The following is a 20,446-nucleotide window of genomic DNA, read 5'->3' as shown; positions in this document are numbered from 1 at the left end:
TAGATGGATAGATTGGATTTTTGTGATCATTTTTCATATATAATTTATCTTATTTGGACTTACGGCTGAAATTCTATGATTTTCAGAAGTTTTAACTATTTTCTGGAATTTTCTAAACCTTTTTCTGATTTTTTCAAATTTTAGAAAATAGTTACAGCATCAGCATGGTGTCAAGATGACATCATCAGGTCAACACAGCTGACCAGGGTCAAATCTGAGTTGTGGGTCCCACGTTCCATGTCACTGTGTTGATTAGGTTTAGATTTAAACTAATCCAAAACTTAACAGGGGCTGGCCCCACCTGCCATGGACCCAGGGGGTCATTAGGTTAGTGCCTAATGGCGTTTTCGCCGGAGTTAGGCCGCCGTCCATGGACAGACGCGGCGGAGGTGCTCAGGAATCGCCCACAGGTCTCGGTTCGAGTTGTTCTAGGGCTCGCTGGAGAGCCCTCGCTCGCGTGCGTCGAACGGTGGTGGTGGCCGGGCCTGTGGTTGCCGGAACCGACGATGGCAAGCTCGTGAGCGGTGGTCGGAGCTCGGGTGCAGTCTGGTTCGGCGCTGCTACTCACAAACGAGCGAGCTGAGGCGCTAGGGGTGCTCTACGGGTCACGGCAAGCACAACGGGTGCACGCCCATGACGGTCACCGGGGCTTCGCCGGCGACGAGCCCGTGCGACGGTGGCTGCTATTAGCAAGGGGGTGGATGCTACGGCAATCAAACGGAGGCGGGGTTAGGGGGGAAATGACCGGGGGCTCACAGCGGTTGCAACGGGGGCCTCGGCGAGCTCGGGGATGGGCTGGTGACGTCGGAAGGTCGTCGGCGATCTCGGGGCAGGGGCGGCAAAGATGGCGGTGCAGAGGGTGATGCAGGGCGTCCAGCGTCGCGTGAGTTGATGGAGAGGCGCGGGAGATGGATGCGGAGCCCGTGGACAGTACGGGGAGATGAGGGAAGCACGATGGCTGCGGCTTTACAGCGGCACGGCTGCATCAGCCATGGCGGGGAGAGGCGAGGGAGAGGAGTAGGGGGAGTGAGTATGTCGGCCCAATCTAGACGGCAGGGGGAGGCCGAAGCGGCGTCGACATGACCTAGGGAAGCAGGCAGGCAGGAAGCGTGGCTGCACGGCCGTGCGCGCGCGCCGGCCACACGCCTGGCCGACTAGCGCCAGGAGGATGACGGCGCTGATGGGCTGGGATGCCAGCATAATTAGCAGGTCGGCTGCTGAGCGCCAGGTAAGTGGGGCTGCCGCTATAGGTAAGTGGCCTAGGTGGTTTTCTCCCTCTCTTTTCCTATTTCTTTTTTGTTTCTATTTTGTTCTGTTTGTTTGATTTGGTTTAACTACCAAATCACTTTATAAACTTCTGAAATTCAATATATGGACCTAGGGAACTAGTCCAGAGCCACATACAAACTTTCAAAATTATTTTACCCATTTTTAATATATAACAAATATAAGTCCAATGCAAATAATTTTTAGATTAACTCAAATTCCCAAAATAAATATTTCTGACATTCCAAAAATACTGGTTTGAATTTTACCTCTTCCCAATATTTTCACAGAATAACAGGAACATTTTCTTGGACTTATTTGAGAAAATTTTAATGTTGATCATTTTTAAAATGTTTCTGAGGCTTTGAAAATTCCCTCAATTCAAATTCCTTGAATTTTAAAAAGATGCATGGATGCTCACAAATGCAATTAATTACAAGAAAGAACTAGGGCTGTGACAGGACGGAGAAGGCGAAGCTGATGCAATGTCTGGCTCCGTTGCCTGAAGAACCAGTCATCCCGCGTTTAGTGAACATGTTGGTACCAGCGTCTTATGGGCGCCGGAGAAGAAGGCCACAAGGAAGGCCAAGGGGGTCCAGAGTGGCCCCCGCCGCAGGGGCACTTCGGACGCGACGTCTGAAGATAAGACCCGCTCCTCCGCCGCCGAAGGCGATGACGACAAAGAGGAGGAGGAGAATAACCCTCCCCCTGATGAGGGAAGGAAGAAGAGGGCGGCTTTGGCGAATCTGGAGGCGGAGACGTCCAAGAAAGGGAAGAGCTCCCTTGCAGATAACACCGCGTGGGACGTCAGCAGTAGTCCGGAGAGACGCCCCCGCAGTAAGCCTCGGGCCGCATCATAAGTGCTAAAATCCAGATCTGCCCATAAACCAAGTATTTCCTCTTTGTTGTATTGATATAATCAGTTATGCCATTGCAGTCCAGCCCATGACAGTTCCCGGCGATCCTCATCACGAGGTTCACTGGACACGAAGGTGATGGCCAACGATTCACCGCTGGCCGCTCACTCCCCCATGGCCAAGGACGATGCGGAGGTGCTGTCTCAAAGGACTGTTCCAGACGGGGGAGGGGCTCAGGTGGCACCAGAAGGAGAAACCCCCATCGTCGGACACCAGGGGTAGTCAATCCCCATGGAGACTGGCGGGGAGGGCCATATTTAGTTTGGCCCTCAGCCGGACTCGATTCCAGAGTCCAATGCGACTCCGGAATCCGGCACGCAACCTCCTTCGGAACAATGAGGGATGCATGTTCCCCTAGTGACCCCTGTCCAACCAGGGGCACTGGATAATCTGCTGGGAGTGATGCGAGGCGTTTCCATTGTGGATGAGCAGCGTGTCCTTATGGTCACAGTAATTGAAAGGGTTCAGTCCACCAAGAGCGGACTAACCAAAGCCTGCAGCAGCTTGTTGACAGGTTTTGAGGTAAGCGGCACAAAAAGGAGAAAATCGTAATATAGACAGTAGCCCCTGAGACACTGTCCGGTGTCCGGAAAGAAAAAAACCGGAAAGAGGATAAATCTCCTATTGCAGGAAACTAACTAAATTTGTCTAAAATGTATGCACAGGCGTCGCTATTGGCCACGGCCTCCCATACTACCGAAGTCTCCGGACTAAAGCAGAAAATGGCGGAGCTCGAGTAGGAGCTGGGCCAGGTGAAGAGGCAGCTCCAGGAAAAACAAGGTAAGTAATAACCTGTTATGTATTCGAAAAGGGGAAAAATATATGTAATGACCGAAATGCCATGATGTGTACAGAGGCGGCAACCGAGGTCGAGGCCCTGAAAACGGCCCTGGTCGAAGCCGAGGGGAAGGCTGTCAAGGAGCAGGCCGCCCATAAGAGGCTCAAGGCCCGGGTCAACGAAGTCAAACAGGAGCTCCAGTGCGCGGTGAGGAAGTGCGAGACCTTGGAGCACAGTGCGTCGGCTCAAGAGGCTGAACTCGCCAAGACTCGTAAGAGTGCGGAGACAGCTCGGAGTGAAGCCCATGGTGCCCTCCAGGAGATCTAGGAGGCTAGGAAGATTGCGGCGGGTAAGGCAATCAATATGCAAAGCAAGAATGTGAAGGAAGTGTTCCTTTTACTTACCCGAATTTGGAGCTCTCCAGGGGCGTTTACAGATTTGCCGCGCAGCGTATCAGACGCTGCCGAGTTCTATCGAGCCGAGGAAGGGAGTTCTACGGAGAAGCTGTTCTGTTCTCAATATCTTGGACCCGACCATCCGGTGTCCTTCCGCGACTAGCTGAAACAGCTAGTCGAGCTGCACAAGGCGGCCGACCTAGCCATGAAGGAGCTGATAGTCCGACTATGGCCTGCTACTTTGGACTTGTGAAGCGGCTTGTTGATGCCTGCCCCCGGCTTGAGGTGATAAAGAGGTCGGTCTGTATCGAACATGCACGGATGGCCTTTGCCCGCGTCAAAACACACTGGGCAAAGATGGATGCCAGAAGCTAATGACCGAGGGGCCGCCTGAGGGCAAGGAGCACCGCCGACCCGAGTTGTATTTTGATGGTGTCCTGGAGGGATCCCGCATTGTGGCTGATCACTGTGCGAAAGACACTATCTTTGAATGAATGTATTCGAGCTCCCTCTGCCTTGTATGATGGAACAAAGTGTTTATGAAATATAATGCTTGTTATGTTTTTAAATTTTTACTTCCTGTGTGGCCGTGTTGTATGAAATCTGAGGGTTAACCAGTCATCAGCTTTTGCCCCCACGTAGGTAGTACGGGGGTGTTCGGGATGGAATCTAAACAATCTTGATCCAATTAGATGGTCCTTGAAGGAGTTGTTTAGCTCAACGAACCAGGTAACCAGACTATGCGTCTGTAAGGCCCTCACTTAGCCATAGGAGTGCGACAATAAAAACATGGGTGCAGCCCCTAATATCCGAACTAGAGTGCTATAAGCGTCTGATTGGGAAGTACCAATCCTTCGCATAATGCGGAAGAAATCTCCAACGATTTGCAACCTCCAAACAGCTGACCGGCTCTCGCCGCATCATGATAGTAAGTTTTTGGCTATCTCTACTGAGGTGCTCCTTTGGATAAACCAAGGCACAATCGCAGTAGTTCTCCCTTTACTACCTTAGCCGATATAGCGGGACGTAAGGTAGCAAGCACAGGAGCCGGGCAACCCAACTATTGACCAAAGACATGATTCGGAGCCAATGCATATAATGCTAAATTCGAGGTGCCGAAATATACTTATAAAGTGTTCAAACTTTTGTTGCCGTAATGTGGGGTGCTATGAAGCCCCTAATAAATATCAAACGTACCAAAGTGTACGGGTGCTACCTGATAGGTTATCCACAAGGGAGCTAAAAAAGAGAGAGAAAACAAAAAGGTACAAAGGTAAAAAGCTGCGGTCGTACAGCTCCAGTCGCAAACTGTTCTCATTGTAATTTAATTAGTACTTCAAGGCGCATTGATACAGGTAGTGCAATAAGCAACAGGTTATTTGACAAGCCGAAACAAAGGGAGAGATGCATGTGGGTCCTGAAAAACAGGTAGAGTTATTATTGAGGGAATCACCTAAAAAGACCCCCATATGTCTGCATTTCTCGTAGTCTTGGTGTGTTTATCCTTCAACAGGACCGATGACCAAGCTACCAGATGGTGACTGTGGGATTGATACCTGAAAAGGAAACAAGTAAAAGTGAAATTATGTGTGTATCCGATGTCGGTTGAGCCGTACTATGGAACACAAGCGAGCTATGCCTCCGTCGATGCCCATGGGATTTTGAGTGCGTAATTATGTACGCGCAGCACGAATGCCACCACTTCATCGGGACTGAGACGGAGGCCGGATTGCTAGTTGAGCTCTCCCACTGCAGAGTAGTTCAGACCCTCTTGACGGTGTCCGTGGGCTCGGCAGCCGAATTAAGGTTCTGCTTGAGAAGGCCGCTCTGTACTTCTGCTGCTAAGGCAGCTATGTGCTCTTCTGTATGGAGGGAGTGTTCCATATTTCCATTGACCGTTATGATGCCACATGGACCGGGCATCTTGAGCTTGAGATAAGCATAGTGTGGTATTGCGTTGAATCGAGCAAACATAGTTCGTCCGAGCAGTGCGTGATAGCCGCTGCGGAAGGGGACGATATCGAAGATTAACTCCTCGCTTCGGAAGTTGTCCGGAGATCCGATGACAACCTCTAGTGTGATTGAGCCCATACAACAAGCCGCTACGCCTGGTATGACTCCTTTGAAGGTAGTCCGGGTGGGCTTGATTCGTGATGGGTTAATGCCCATATTTCGCGTTGTATCCTTATAGAGCAGATTGAGGCTGCTATCCCGTCCAAAAGGACGCGAGTCAGGTGGAGCCCATGAATTATTGGGTCTAGGACCAGTGCGGCTGAGCCACCATGACAGATACTAGTCGGATGATCCCGACAATCAAAAGTGATCGGGTATGACGACCATGGATTAAATTTTGGGGTGACTGGCTCTATCGCATAGACGTCCGTAAGCGCACGCATGCGCTCCCTCTTGGGTATGTGGGTAGTGTATATCATGTTCACCGTCTTGACCTATGGGGGAAACTTCTTCTGTCCCCCTGTGTTCGGTTGCTGGGGCTCTTCGCAATTGTCCTCGCTTTGTGATCCCTTTTCCCTATTCACGTCGTTTAATTTGCCGGCCTGTTTAAAAACCCAGCAATCACTATTTGTATGATTGGGTGGTTTGTCTGATGTGCCATGAATATGGCACGGACGAGCAAGTATGCGGTCCAAGCTGGATGGGCCTGAATTGTCTTTTGGAATGGCATCTTCCGCACACTAGACTTAGAGCCCCTGAATCCGGCATTGACATTCGTGTCCTTGGTGTTTTCACTCTTGTTTCGATGCTTGTATCTATTGCGTCGAGACTTGTCTTTGCTAGTTTTAGCTTTAGGGGTGTCGGTGTGTCTTGCATTGTTTTTGCTACGGGCCAACCAATTGTCCTCGCCCGCACAAAAGCGGGTCATGAGTGCCCTGCCATGGATTTTGGCTTTTCTTGGCCGAGGTGGCGAGCTAGCCATTTGCCGCGAATGCTATGTTTGAAGGCTCCTAGGGCTTCGACATCCGGATAATCGATGATTTGGTTCTTTTTAGTTAAGAACCTAGTCCAGAATTTCTTGGCGGACACTCCGGGCTATTGAACTATATGGCTTAAATCATCAGCGTCCGGAGGTCGAACATATGTACCTTGCAAGTTATCGAGGAAGGCCTCTTCCAAGTCCTCCCAGCTGCCAATAGAATTTGCAGGCAGACTGTTGAGCTAGTGCCGAGTTGGCCCCTTGAGTTTTAAAGGGAGGTATTTGATGGCGTGGAGGTCATCGCCGCGGGCCATATTAATGTGGAGAATGAAGTCTTTGATCCACACCGCGGGGTCTGTGGTTCCATTGAATGATTCTATATTCACGGGTTTGAACCCTTCTAGGAATTCGTGATCCAGGACCTCATCAGTGAAGCAAGGAGGGTGTGCGGCGCCTCTATATTGGGCCGCATTGCGACGTAGCTCTGATGGAGTCCGTCTGCGGTTTTCAGCCCGCACATGACTAAGTTTGTCACGTCAGAATAGGTGGCCGTCGTCGTGTGTCGAGTCACGTCCTGGCGATCCGTAGATTGATCTGGTATGTCTTGCTTTATTGTTCAGGTTTTGCCTGAGGTCATATGTATGACCGTGCGCTAGTTTACCTCTACCTGTGCGATGAGGTGAGGCTGGCTGGTGTTCGGCATGAGTTGCCGTTTTGTCCCGACCATGTGGTGGTCGGTCTACCACATTGTACGATGGAGGTATGTATTCCGGCGCCTCCTCGTCAAACTAAGGTAGCAATTTGTGCTTTGGGTAGCTTTTGGTTGGGCGTTTGAGGCCGTATTCTTCGGCTGCTAGGAGATCAGTCAACTTATCATTGAGCAGATGTTGGTCACCTTGAAGCTGCTGCTGCTTCTTTTTCAGGCTCCTTGTAGTGGCGATTAGCTGGCGGTTAAAGCGCTCCTGCTTGAGAGGTTCCTCAGGCATGATGAAATCGTCGGTGCCAAGGCTCACCTCATCCTTGGAGAGCCGAAGATAACATCCATCCTCTGAGTCTTCATGCATGGCTTGCTTACCAGGGCTAGCCTGTCCATCTTCCCATTCATCTTGTTCATTAGCTGTTTCAACGGGATCTTCATTGTCTTCGGCACCTTCTAGAGTGTTACCTTCTCCTGTGTCGGTGTTGCTGTCTTTGCTGCAGTGTGTCTTAGAGCGGCGCCGCTGACGCTGGCGCTTGGATTGTATTTCGGAAGGTTTATCCTCAGCTGGATATTCCTTGTCATCGCCACTGTTCTCCTTTGGTGCATCCACCATGTATACATCATGCAAGGAAGTGGACATCCAGCGTCCGGTGAATGGCGGGTTCTGGGCCTCTTCTTCTCCAACATTGTCGTCCGTACCGTCAATGTCCTCGGAGTCATAATCAAGTGTGTCGGTGAAATCCTCGATCGTGGCTATGAAGTGGGTGGCGGGTGCGAAGCAAAATTCTCCACCGTCAGCCCCTAGTTCGAACCGGATATAGTTCAGTTGTGAGTCCTCCGCCAAGGACATGTTCTTTAACGAGTTTGGCACATCACCAAAGGCGAGTGCTGGAAGATGTCTGCAGCGCTGAACTCGAAGATCGATAAGCGATCAAGTTCGGCGTCCGCGGGCTCACGTGGTTCGGAACTTACGGCCGGAGACGAGTCCAGAGTTCCAGTGACAAAGACGTCGTGAGAGGTTAAGTCTATGTGCGGCTCCAACACCCTGGAATCTATGGCCTCCATGGTAGGGTTGATCCTCTCGTCCTCGGATGGCGCAGTCTGCTCCGGCTCTACGGCCAGAGCGGTTACAAGAGCGATATCCTGGATGCGGTCTAATGACAGATTTAGGTCATGATCATCGGGGTGACCGGGAGCGGTCCCCACGGTCTCGAATCCGGCGAATATTAAATCTTCATAGATGTCCACAACATAGCTCAAACTCCCAAATTTGACCTGATGGCCAAGGGCGTAGCTATCGATCTGCTCCAGGTGGCCAAACGAGTTGGCCCGCAGTGCAAATCCGCCGAACACGAAGATCTATCAGAGGAGGAATGTTTCTCCCTGGATAGCGTCACTATCGACGATTGAATGGGCCATCGAACCTTTCGTCGATGGCAGAGTGGAACTCTTAATGAAAGAACCAATGTTGGTGTCAAAACCGGCGAATCTCGAGTAGGGGGTCCGGAACAGTGCGTCTAAGGTCGATGGTAATAGGAGGCAGGGGACACAATGTTTTACCCAGGTTCAGGCCCTCTCTATGGAGGTAATACCCTATGTCCTTCTTGATTGATATTGATGAATACGAGTATTACAAGAGTTGATCTACCTCGAGATCTTAATGGCTAAACCCTAGAGGTCTAGCTGGTATGACTATGGTAATGAATAAGCCCCTCCAGACTAAGTCCTCCAGTTTATATAAGCACCGGGAGGATCTAGGGTTACACAAAGTCGGTTACAAAGAAAGGAATCTACATATCCGGTCGCCAAGCTTGCCTTCCGCACCAAGGAGTGTCCCATCCGGACACGGGTACAGCCTTCTGTCCTCGTATCTTCACAGCCCATCAGTCCGGCCCATGGCTGACAGGCCGGACGGCCGAAGACCCCTTAGTCTAGGACTCCCTCACTCTCCATCATCTCCGAAGCCAGAGAGTTCCCCGTAGACGATGATTGTTGGGGGAGATCTCGAGCCGGACTACCGCGCAAAATTTAAACGTGTTATAATCACAATCATAAAAATCGGGTATGTCTGCGATATCCTTTTACACTTACGATGCGGCCAGGGGCTTCGGCCTAGAGCACCACTCGGGGATCACTTTGGCGTCCGAGTCTGAGTCGTGGGAAAGGGAAATCTTCCCCTTCTTTGATGCCTCCGCCTCTAGGTCCACGGAGGCCGCCCTTTTCTTCTCCCCCCTTAAGGGTAGAATTGCTCTCCTCCTCTTCTTCCTTATCTTCATCTCCCTCGTGGGAGGAGTGAGCTTCGGTATCTTCGGATGTAGCGTACGAAGTACATTTATGGTGGAGGCCACTTTTGGCCTCCTTGCCCTTCTTCTTGGTCTTCTTCTCCGGTGCCTAGTACGGCGCCGGGACCAGCATCCTCGTTAGCAGGGGAATGGCTGGGTCTTCGGGTAGCAGAGTCGGACACTTGATCCGCTCCGCCTTCTTTCTCCTTCCCTGAGAAAAGAATGGAAAACTAAGCATACCCTTTGATTTAAGAGTTAAAGTTATGTTCGGAAATCAAAAAACTTACTGGGGTGGCCGGATGAGCATAGTCGAGACCGATGTCTTCGGTCGTCTCCGGCCACAACATCTGGGCCTTGAGAAGCAGCTTCCAGATATCTTTGTGTGGCGTGCCAAAGAACCGCTGTAGGGTCTGAGGGCTAGCCGGATTGAACTCACACACATGGAGAGGCCGGCGCTGGCACGGGAGAATCCAGCTAAAAAGCATCACATTGATCACATCAGCAAGACTGGTGTTCTTCTCCATCATATTCTTGATGCGCTTCTGCAGCATCATCACCTCATCAGATGATGCCCAATCCAGGCCATTGTTAATCCACGAAGTGAGCTGCATTGGGGGTCTGGACTTGAACTCAGGAGTGGGTGCCTATGTGGTGCCGCGAGGTTCAGTGATGTAGAACCACTCCTGTTGCCATCCCTTCACGGTTTCCACAAGCCTCCCTTGGGCCAGGTGACGTTGGGGAGCTTTCTCACCATGACTCCGCCACAGTCCGCATGTTTCCCATCGACCACTTTTGGCATCACATTGAATACCTTAAGCCATAGGCCGAAGTGCGGGAGAATGCGGAGGAGCGCTTCGCATACGATGATGAACGCCGAAATGTGGAGAAAGAAATTTGGGGCTAGGTCGTGGAAATCTAGTCCGTAGTAGAACATAAGGCCGCGGACGAAGGGGTGGAGAGGAAACCCTAGTCCGTGTAGGAAGTGGGGGATGAACACCACCCTCTCATTAGGCTCCAAAGTGGGGATGATCTGTTTTTTGGTAGGGAGCCGGTGCTTCTCGTAGTTCCTTGAAGTTCCTATTCGTGACGGAGAAAGCCATCAACTTGCCCTGCGAGCCGGATCCGGCCATGGTTGGAGGGGTCTGGCGGTGGAAAGGGCTGAAAGCTTGGGTGCTGGAGCTCAAGGACGGGAAGGCTAAGGAAGTTAGAAGGTGTGGGGTAAAGGATGGATCTTTATCTGCTTATATAGGCAGTGAATGCCAAGCGCCCCCACTAGCCTTATAACTTGCCTATTCACAAGGGGTCGTGCGAACGGCACGGTTGGAGTACCCAAACCCGTATTTATGAAAATCCCTTAATAAGGGGCACAATCTTTGCTTTGATAACATGTGTCAATGAAGGCCACACCTTGAACACGCAGCGGGAGGCCAAAAAAAGTTAGAAATAATAAAAAGTACAAACATAACATTTCACCAAAAAAGCTGTCAGAAGATATGCATTATTAAACATTATGCCCTTGTGATTTAGGGTTGTAGCTATAATGCGGAGCCGGATACAGCTCTTTTGGTAAAGAGACTGCTTTCTATGCGGAGAAGGAACCCGCCTTGCATTGCCGAAGACAATCAACGAGCCGAATAAATTGTCATTGAAGACTGGTTCTGGGGCTACTAAGGGAGTCCTGGAGTAAGGGGTCCTCGGGTGTCCGGAGAATTTTATATGGGCAGGACTAGTGGGCCGTGAAGATAGAAGGCAGAAGAAGTTTCCCCATGTCCAGACGGGACTCTCCTTTGCATGGATGGCAAGCCTAGCATTCAGATGTATTATTTCCTTTCTATGTAAATCGACTCTATACAACCCTAGACCCCTCCATGTCTATATAAAATGGAGGGTTTAGTCCATAGAGGTTAAGACAAATCACATAGGCTAGACATCAAGGGTTTAGCCATTATGATCTCGAGGTAGATCAACTCTTGTAACCCATATACTCATCGAATACAATTAAGCAGGACGTAGCGTTTTACCTCCATTAAGAGGGACCGAACCTGGGTAAACATTGTGTCTCCCCTGTCTCATGTTACCTTCGATCCTCAGACGCATAGTTCGGGAACCCCTACCCGAGATCGGCCAGTTTTGACATTGACAGTTCCCTCTCAGAACCACGAGCCTTCTTGAGAGAAGCTCCGGTTTGCAAGAAGCTTATAGCAAAACTTGTTCCTATTCGGCCTAATCTTTTTACCACAGCATGGTAGTAAAAACCATGACATGACACCTTGCCAACTTTCATGATTTCCAGGCGTGTTTTCTGTTTACAAGAATTTTAAAACCAAGTTTCTCAATGTCCTCGGTCGAGCCACAATGCCCAGATGTTTGAATTTCATTCCCATTTCATGCATGGGACCTAGAAATTCACCCGAGGACACAAAATGTGATTTTTTTAACCAACTTTGGTGTACGGGAGCATGTGCTTGTACTTCAAATTTGAATTATGCACATTAAATGACCAAAAACTCAATTACTGTATAAAAAAGGCCAAACGAACCCGGAATAATTCCAAAATTTAACAGGGCACTCATGTAGTTCTATGTTGCCTTTGTAAAGAAACTCAAGGGGGGCAGCGTATATCGTTTCACACTCAAAGGAGACATGTTCCCTCTTAGAACCATGATCCTTCTTTAGAGAATCTCTGGTTTCCATGAAGCTTATACCAAAACTAGTTCCAAATCGGCCCAATTTTTTATCATAGCATGTTAGTGCCCTGACATGACACCATGCCAAGTTTCATGATTTCCAGGCGAGTTTTGGATTCACATGAATTTAAAAACCAAGTTTCTCGATGTTCTCGGCCAAGACACCACGCCCAGATGTATGAATTTCATTCCCATTTCTTGCATGGGACCTAGAAATTCACCCGAGACTTTGGTGTATGGGAGCATGTGCTTGTATTTCAAATTTGAATTATGCACATTAAATGACCAAAAACTCAATTAATGTATAAAAAAGGCCAAACGAACCCGGAATAATTCCAAAATTTAACAGGGCACTCATATAGTTCTATGTTGCCTCTGTAAAGAAAATTAGGGGGAGGTAATGTATATTGTTTCACACACAAAGGTGACACATTCCCTCTCGAAGCCACGAGGCTTGTTGAGAGAATCTCTGGTTTTGCAAGAAGCTTATACCAAAACTTGTCCCAATTCAGCAAAATATTATACATATGAAAATAGGGTTTAGATTATCCTGAACATCTCGCTACTTAGACCAATGTAATTTGATTTGAATTCAATATAAAGTGGATACAAATATTTGAATTGGAGATCGTATGGTACATGTAGTTCATAGTGAAATATGATTACTACTATATGCATGTTTTTTATCAAGATAATATTTAAATGATTGCATAACTTGACAACAATGGTATTCAAATAAGGAAAATTGATTCAAATTTAGTCCACATGGTAGACGATAATATATATGTTCGTAGGGTGGAGTAAAATGTTCATATATGATGGAAGATCAAAATGTAGGACTAGATCCATTATAAACCGCAAGGTCACCTAACTATATATTCAAATTCAACATAACATGGATTCAAAAATTGAAATTCGAGATCCTGGCATTTGTAATCATATAAAGAGGGACATGACTCTTTCTTTTGGTCGGAATTGATTTGTTTTTTGTTGTTGTTGAGGGAAGTGCGAATCAATTTGGTACTGTACAGGGTAATATTGTTCTCCCGATTTTTTTTACATTTTTCTTGTAGTTTTTTCAATGACATTTATAGCAATATAGTAAAAGGGGACATGACACTCTTGTGTCTTGTATGAATTGTTCTTTGTACACGTTAAGTTTGTTCTGCCGAACAAGGAATCCACGGCTTGTTATCCCAAAATTTTCAAGCTCGAGTATCTTTTGTCTAATCTACTTTGAAACTCCCGCCTCTTAAACCCGTGCTGTGCCTTGTTATGTCGAAATTTCGACGCACGCGAAAACTCCCTCCTCATCCGAAATCGGTCCCGTAGCCCAGACATGTGAAATCCCCCTTCTACCACTCCACCAGAAATGTCGTGTCGACGTCGAGGTGTCAAAACCAATGGGGGTATGCTGGTAACATACCCTACATTTCAGACAAGCGCGTCCCTAAGCCATGGCTCCCCACTACCTTCCCCTTCGCCCCCACCCCCGTTAGTACAACGAGACCGCCAGAACCCGCGAAACCCCACACTCCTCTGCCGACCTCCTGGCCGCCGCCCAGCCGGAGACTCTTCCCCGATGATGTTGTCCACCGCAACAGCTCGTCGTCCCTCATCCACCGCACCGGATGAGGATCCGTCGTCGATCTCGTCGTCCTACCGGATCAGCCGCCCCATCCTCCACCTCCAAGGAGCTGCCCCGATGTTCGCCTTGTCTATCGCGCCACCTCCATCCCTATAGCGCCGTCTTGACATGCCCCACTAGAACCACAACACCCTCACCAATCCCTCTGATGAAGCTGAGGCCAACTCGGCGCCATCAAGGAGGTTCTGCACTCGAAGCTGCATTTTATCTTTTATTTGATCTCACAGGGCTGCCGGAGCTCAAAACCGAGCAGCCATGGTGGGTCCCCATGTCGTTGCTTCCTCGTTGGGGACTTCCACACCAGCACTAGTTGGTGCTGCTCCGGCTTTCGCTTGCGCTGCTACTCCGGCTCCCGCTCGCGCTGCGGCTCTATTCTTGAGGTTGGTCCCGCTGCTAGACTGCTCTTGCTTTTGTTCATGATGCTGCTCTGCTATTGTTGTCGGTCGCGCTGCTGCTCCGCTCTTACTCTCGTTCGTGCTGCTACTCTGCTCTTTCTCTCGCTCATGATGCTCCTTCTATTGCACGACCTTCGATAGCTATAGGAGTTGCTACTTTAGCACTCGCTCATGGTGCTTCTGCATGACTTGCTCTCTGCTAGTGTGCTCCCTGCTCAAGCGTCTGCTGATTTAGATCACTACTTCTCTGCTACTAATGCTCGAATGCCCAAAACATCTATTGCAATGCTCTACTACTAGTTCAATCAGTTTCGACAGTAAAATTCAATTTCGACTGTAAAGTTTAGTTTCTTCAGTTAAGTTCGGAGTGAATAGCATTTACATCATCTGTCGGAGCGGCTGTGGTGCGGCTGATGCATTTTGCATCTAGCACTTTTTGGTGATGTATTTTACATCATCTATTGCAGATGATATTAGAGTCCCACTTCAGATTAACGTGGTCTGTCTTGTCCTGCTTCAGCCTTGCCGTCGTACACCTCACCTGAGCTGCTCCAACGACGGAACCGTCCATCATAGCGGAGCAGTACCCTCAGCGCCATTTCCATAGGCCTCAGTTGTTCTTCCCCCCCCCCTCCGACAGTCACACCAGCATCACCATCCTCCACGTCCAACCCAATGATATTGAGCTCGACAAGGCTATGCCAAAGAGGTTGTACACTCGTCGCATCACTTTGTTACTCTGCATTCAGGTCGATCCCTCGTGGATCCTTTGCTATGAAACTCCTATGGTACTACTATTCGTGCATTTGGTTAGAAGTAGTGGAGCAATGGAAAACTGGGGGATTTTTTTCCTTTGGTGTCTCTTTCAAAGAAAAAATGTAGGAATTTTAATATCCACTTGGACGTCCTTTTCAAATTAATATGCATGAACAGTAGGACTAATCCCATTATTGTCTTAATAAGATTCTTATTTTTTCATTTTCACGTGGTTTGACTTTAATTTGACCATGTTTCTCCATTCCTGTGTTCTTACAATTCATGTGAACCAAACACCCAGGTTGACAGAAATCCTATGTTTCCAAATGCTCTGTTTTGCACGTGCATTCCTATCCCATTCCTATGTTTTTCTTGTCCCTGCATTTATAGAATCCTCCAATTCTAAGGAGCCCTCATAGATTTACTTCATTTTAAGATAGGTGTCAAAGAAAACTCTGGGTGTTATGTCCTGCTCCTGCCGTGTCGTCATCCACCCCACCCGAGGTGCACCATCGATAGAAGCATTCACTGCAGCAGAGATTCCCCCTACAGACTTTCTTTCACCGCCTTAGATCATCTTCCTCGTTCTCGGCAGCCACACCAACTGCATTACCATCATCGACTAAGCAGATGAACCCGAGGACTACACAGTTCCGGAAGAGAGGTCACAGTCTTTTGTGTTAGCTTATGTTATACATCAGTTATTATTACCTGCTACTTTATCGTTCAAACTTGAGTTTTAAAAGGCCCGTGGGTCTCATATCGAGGCAGCAACAAATAGTATCTGTCTACTATCTGGTTCATCTGGGTGTTCTATGTGGTTCATGTTGGGTGGGCGACAAACAGTAGATGATCCATTGTCTATCTTTTTAAACTGAAGCTATAATCTACCTGCTATCATTAGTCCGACGCCCCTCCCCCACCCCTTAGTTCGGCGCTAGAGTGCTCGTGGTCGTGAGTCCTCGGCGCCTGCTTCTGCTCCAGGCGGGAGCAGCTCCTCTTCCCGCACTCACAGGTGCCCGCAGCTCGGCCGGAGGTGGCCGGGAACGGCGGGGCCAGCGTCGCGTAGCCTCGTTTCTGCCTCTGCCAATCGTGGGGAAGAAGAAGTAAGCAGGAAGGAGGAGAGTAGTCAGCCATGGGCCCCACGTGTAAGTGACCCTGCCCAGTCCAGCGTGGATAAGTGACGGGCACCACCCCGTGGGACCCGCGCGTTAGCGACCCCACGCCCGGCCCCGCCACTGTCCACGTGGTTAAGTGGAAGCGTACTTCAGAAAGTATGTTTTCCCGCAAAGTAAGCGTATTCCGCCTGTGCTTTATTCCAGAATGCGCTTTCTCAGTTTTGAAGATGTATCTCCTAACATGTGTTTTCTGTTTTCTCACTCAGGGGCCTGTTTGCGGGAATCTTTTCACAAATAGGTCCCAAGCAGAAAACACTTTATAACTTTTCAACCGCAACTTCAAATCAGGTGATTCCAAAGCCCACTTCTTTGTTTCCTCGAGCCCGTTCCGATGGAATCATTTTCACCATGTTTTGACATTCGGAAAATGACCATTTCCCCTGTCCTTATTCAGCCCCCTCTGAGAGATTACGTTTTCCGGCGATTCTTTCTGCGAGGCTCTCGCACTTCTTCTCGTTGATTTCTTCCACCCCATACAAGCCACACCCTCCATTAGCATGATTGCAATGCAGTGACATGGTTTAAGTTATTTGAACTTGTTTAAAATATTGCATTAGCTATGTATGATTTGTTCATGGCATTTCTCGGAGTATTGTTTTGATCTTGATATTGCCATGATATTGCTTGGAGTTCTAGGACTTATATTTTGATGATTACTTCGGATATCATGTTCCTTTGGATCGTTAGTGGCTAGTATGATTATTTTCATGATGGTATCTGGTATTATCTTAGAGCAATACTTTGGATATCATGTTGCCTTTGGATTATTAGTGGCTAGTTTTATTTTCATCATGATGCTAGATGATATTATGTTTTGGAGTATGATGTTGGAGATGATGCTTGATGTGGGTCATAGTTGGATAGTTAGTTCTTGGTATTTGAGTAGTACTCTTATCATTCTCGGATTCATCATGATAGTAGTGTTATGCTGTTCTCAGAGTATTTTGAAAATACGATATTCAGCTTTGGATTACTTGTTGGATATTGCTATGACTTGGATTATAGGTAGATAAATGATATCGGTGTTTCAGGCATTACTATTATATTTTGGTGATAAATTCTGTCATTAAGTTGGTCAGGTGCCACCGAACCGAGCTTTTTCAAGTGCAACCACATTTGCCTTTTATGGGAAGGCCATAATGCGGTCTATTGTCGTGCCTCTCGCAGGTGCCTCCAATGAGGGAAGGTTATGGGCGTGCGGTACCCTCGCCCAGTAAGCAGCCATAACCTTGTGTGCCTGTTGTTGTTGTTATGTGCATGTGTCCCCGTTTGGGACAGTTTATTGTTTTGGCCATGACGGTGGTCGTGTGTCTTTGGTAGACACGGGGCCACCCAGGACTAGCCCAGAGGGGAGTGAGTCGGAGTGGCCGGGAGAGTGTCATGGCAGTAGATCGGTTTTGTCGGAACGTCGTTGGTCCACCCGAATGGGAGTGCGAGGCCATGGGTTCCGTGGTGTGGGTAAAGTGCGTCACCTCTGCAGAGTGTATGTAAACTATCGATAGCCGCATCCTCGGTCATGGGCATGGATTCGTACTAGGTCACACCGTTCGATCAACACTCACATGACGGAATGACTAATAGGTGATTTATATGTTGATATTTTGATCAGTAAAGATTGGTAGTGATCGCCGGAAAGATCACAGTTTGAGACCAAGTGTTGGTCACTGTAGTGATCGCCGGAAAGATCACCGTTTGAGACCAAGTGTTGGTCATGGTTGTGATCGCTGGAAAGATCACCGTTTGAGAACAAGTGTTGGTCAGGGTAGTGATCGCCAGAAAGATCACCGTTTGAGACCAAGTGTTGGTCATGGTAGTGATCGCCGGAAAGATCACCGTTTGAGACCAAGTGTTGGTCATGGTAGTGATCGCCGGAAAGATCACCGTTTGGTTTGGATCATGAGGTGATCGAGATGGTATATTGTTTGGCCAGTTAGCCAAGAGTGATATGGTTATGGAGATCTGAGATGGTGATTTATTAGTATTGTATTAGTTTCATACCATGCTTAGCAGTTGTTTCATCATAATAGCTGTTAATTTAATTAACCTATTAAATTCTATGTTATTGTCTTGCCTTGATGTTTATGGTTGTTGTGAGCTTGCAAGTACATTCAATGTACTGACCTGGCGTATCATGCCAGATTGTAGGTGATGCCATGATTGCTTGATTGCTTGTCGATGGTTGTCGTGCGTGCGAGCTAGATCATGGCCCAGCCAGAGTCCCTGCGGAGTAGAGTTCACCACCTTCATCGTTGTTCCGCAATATTCACTACCATCATCGTAGGTGCTTCGTGTCGTGCTAGCACTGCTCCTCAAGACCTCAACCCATCAAGCAAAACAACATGCCACTTGTAATTCCAAAGCTCAGGTGTTGAAATACGAATCTGATATGATGCTCATATTACTAAAATAGAGAACGTTTAATTGGTCACCTAATGTTCCTATATTCGTTTCGAAAAGCATGTGCGCCACCCACTGGTCCAGCTAGTTCCACTTTCCTGATTTTACTCTTGATGCTTATGGTTTTCCCCTTTTATCTACTCTACTATGATCTGCGTAGGTGCTTTCTGTCATACTAGCATGATTCCACCCATCAAGCTAGACAACACAAGGCTTAGTTGTTCAAATATGATTGTGATATGATATTGATATTAGTTAACAAACACATTTAATTGGTTAGCTAAAGGTCCCACTTGAGTTTCCAAATGCATGTCAGGACATATGGAGAGACAGCAGAATTGCATTTCTTTGTCACGTGTTGACTGTACTTTATTATCCATACCCAATCTTAGTTGTTATTCCAAAGCAAAGATCAGTTGCTAGCTACCCTTTGCACGGTTTGCAGCTTCAGATCTGACATCCCATTGCCACGGTCAACACTATACTCATCATGCATATGTTTTCCCCATTTTATGATGACCACAATTAGACTACGTGGTTCATGTCGTAATAGCACTTCTCCACCCATCGAGCTAAACAAGCTTAGTTGTACAAATTCAAATTTTATATTATGCTGATATTAGTAAAACTGAGAGATATTTAATTGGTCATCTAAATGTTCCTACTTTAGTTTCGAAATGCATGTGAGCCACATATGGAGAGACGGGAAGGAATACTATTTCTTTGTGCGCTCTGGTTCATCATGGGTGGGCAACCGACATTGTATAGAAAGACTAGTAATATCTTCAATCTGCTTGCTCTTCTGCTCTTCTTTAAGATGATCCTCTTATCTTGTTTAATAAGTATGTTCCTTGTTGGGAAGAGTAGCATAGATATTTCCGGTCGACTGGTCAGGTCGAGTTGTTCCCCCTTAGTATATTTTGAATCTGTCAGGTCAGGTCGACTTGTTCTTCTTTACTATATGTTGAAGCTGTCATCTGCGAAGTATCATCACTTCTGGAGCTCTCATATTTTGAGTAGTAGGCCACATTATATTAATGCACACACCAAGTTATAACATGTGTGGCATCTCTCAGAAGAATTTCATAGATAGCACAAAGGGGTTTACAGGGAGGCATTATTGGATTAGAATCACTTGTGCATTACAAAGATAATCTCACTTATTTCTATGTTTTCATGCATGTCACGTACTGAACATTATCAAAATGAATATGAGAATGGGCGGACGAGAGGAATATTGTGGAACAATCCACTGGCTAACAAACATGGCATGGTGGAGGATGCCTATCTTATTCACCCATCAAGGTGCTTGCTCTAGCATGGCAAGGTTGTATTGGTCACACATATTTTGCATCTAACATCTTGCATTACTTCTACTTTGGTACACCATCTGCTTAGTTTAAGCATCATATATGAGTATATGTCATACCTATCCATTTTCTGTACCTATTCCATGTGTCGTCATACTATGTTTTTCCAATAAAATGTTGTTCTTTCGTAATAGATGTCCAAAAGGAAGAGGGTGAGTGCAAATCCTCAAGGAGTACAAACTAGGTATTTGGAAAAGGTAGTGATACCTGATAAATCAGATAGATAAGCAGCCACAGAAAACACAGGCCCAACTGTACCACACTCTACCCCTACTCAACTGGCCAAACCCCTATTAGAACTACTGACATCCCAGTGTCAGGTACTGTCTATGATATCAATTCAAAATTTGAACTCCTAAATTTCTGCATGTGCTTTACCTTCTCAATTTGTATGAAAACTAATTTCAAATGAATCTCCTTGCTCAAAGGATCATAGGATCTCACAACAATACTAGGCTCTCCATTGCTCTTGTCAGTACGTCTTACCCTTTGTCAGCATGCGCACACTCATTGTTGTTTGATTATGTAGCACCACTATAAATGTTCGCTTCTTTATCCTCCCTTTGCTTGAAATTATAAGATCTATATTTACTCTTAGATAAATGTAGAATTAACAAAATGGTTATGAAGTTTTGGATTGCTCATGTATGTACCTGTTGTCATGTACTCCCTCTGTATTGAATTAATTGTTGCTCAATTGGATGTATTTAGAACTTAATAGTGTTAGATACATCCATTTGAGCGA

Source organism: Triticum aestivum, chromosome 4A, assembly GCF_018294505.1.
Source record: "Triticum aestivum cultivar Chinese Spring chromosome 4A, IWGSC CS RefSeq v2.1, whole genome shotgun sequence".
In the NCBI taxonomy this organism is placed as follows: Eukaryota; Viridiplantae; Streptophyta; class Magnoliopsida; order Poales; family Poaceae; genus Triticum; species Triticum aestivum.
This window is presented reverse-complemented; position numbering follows the sequence as displayed.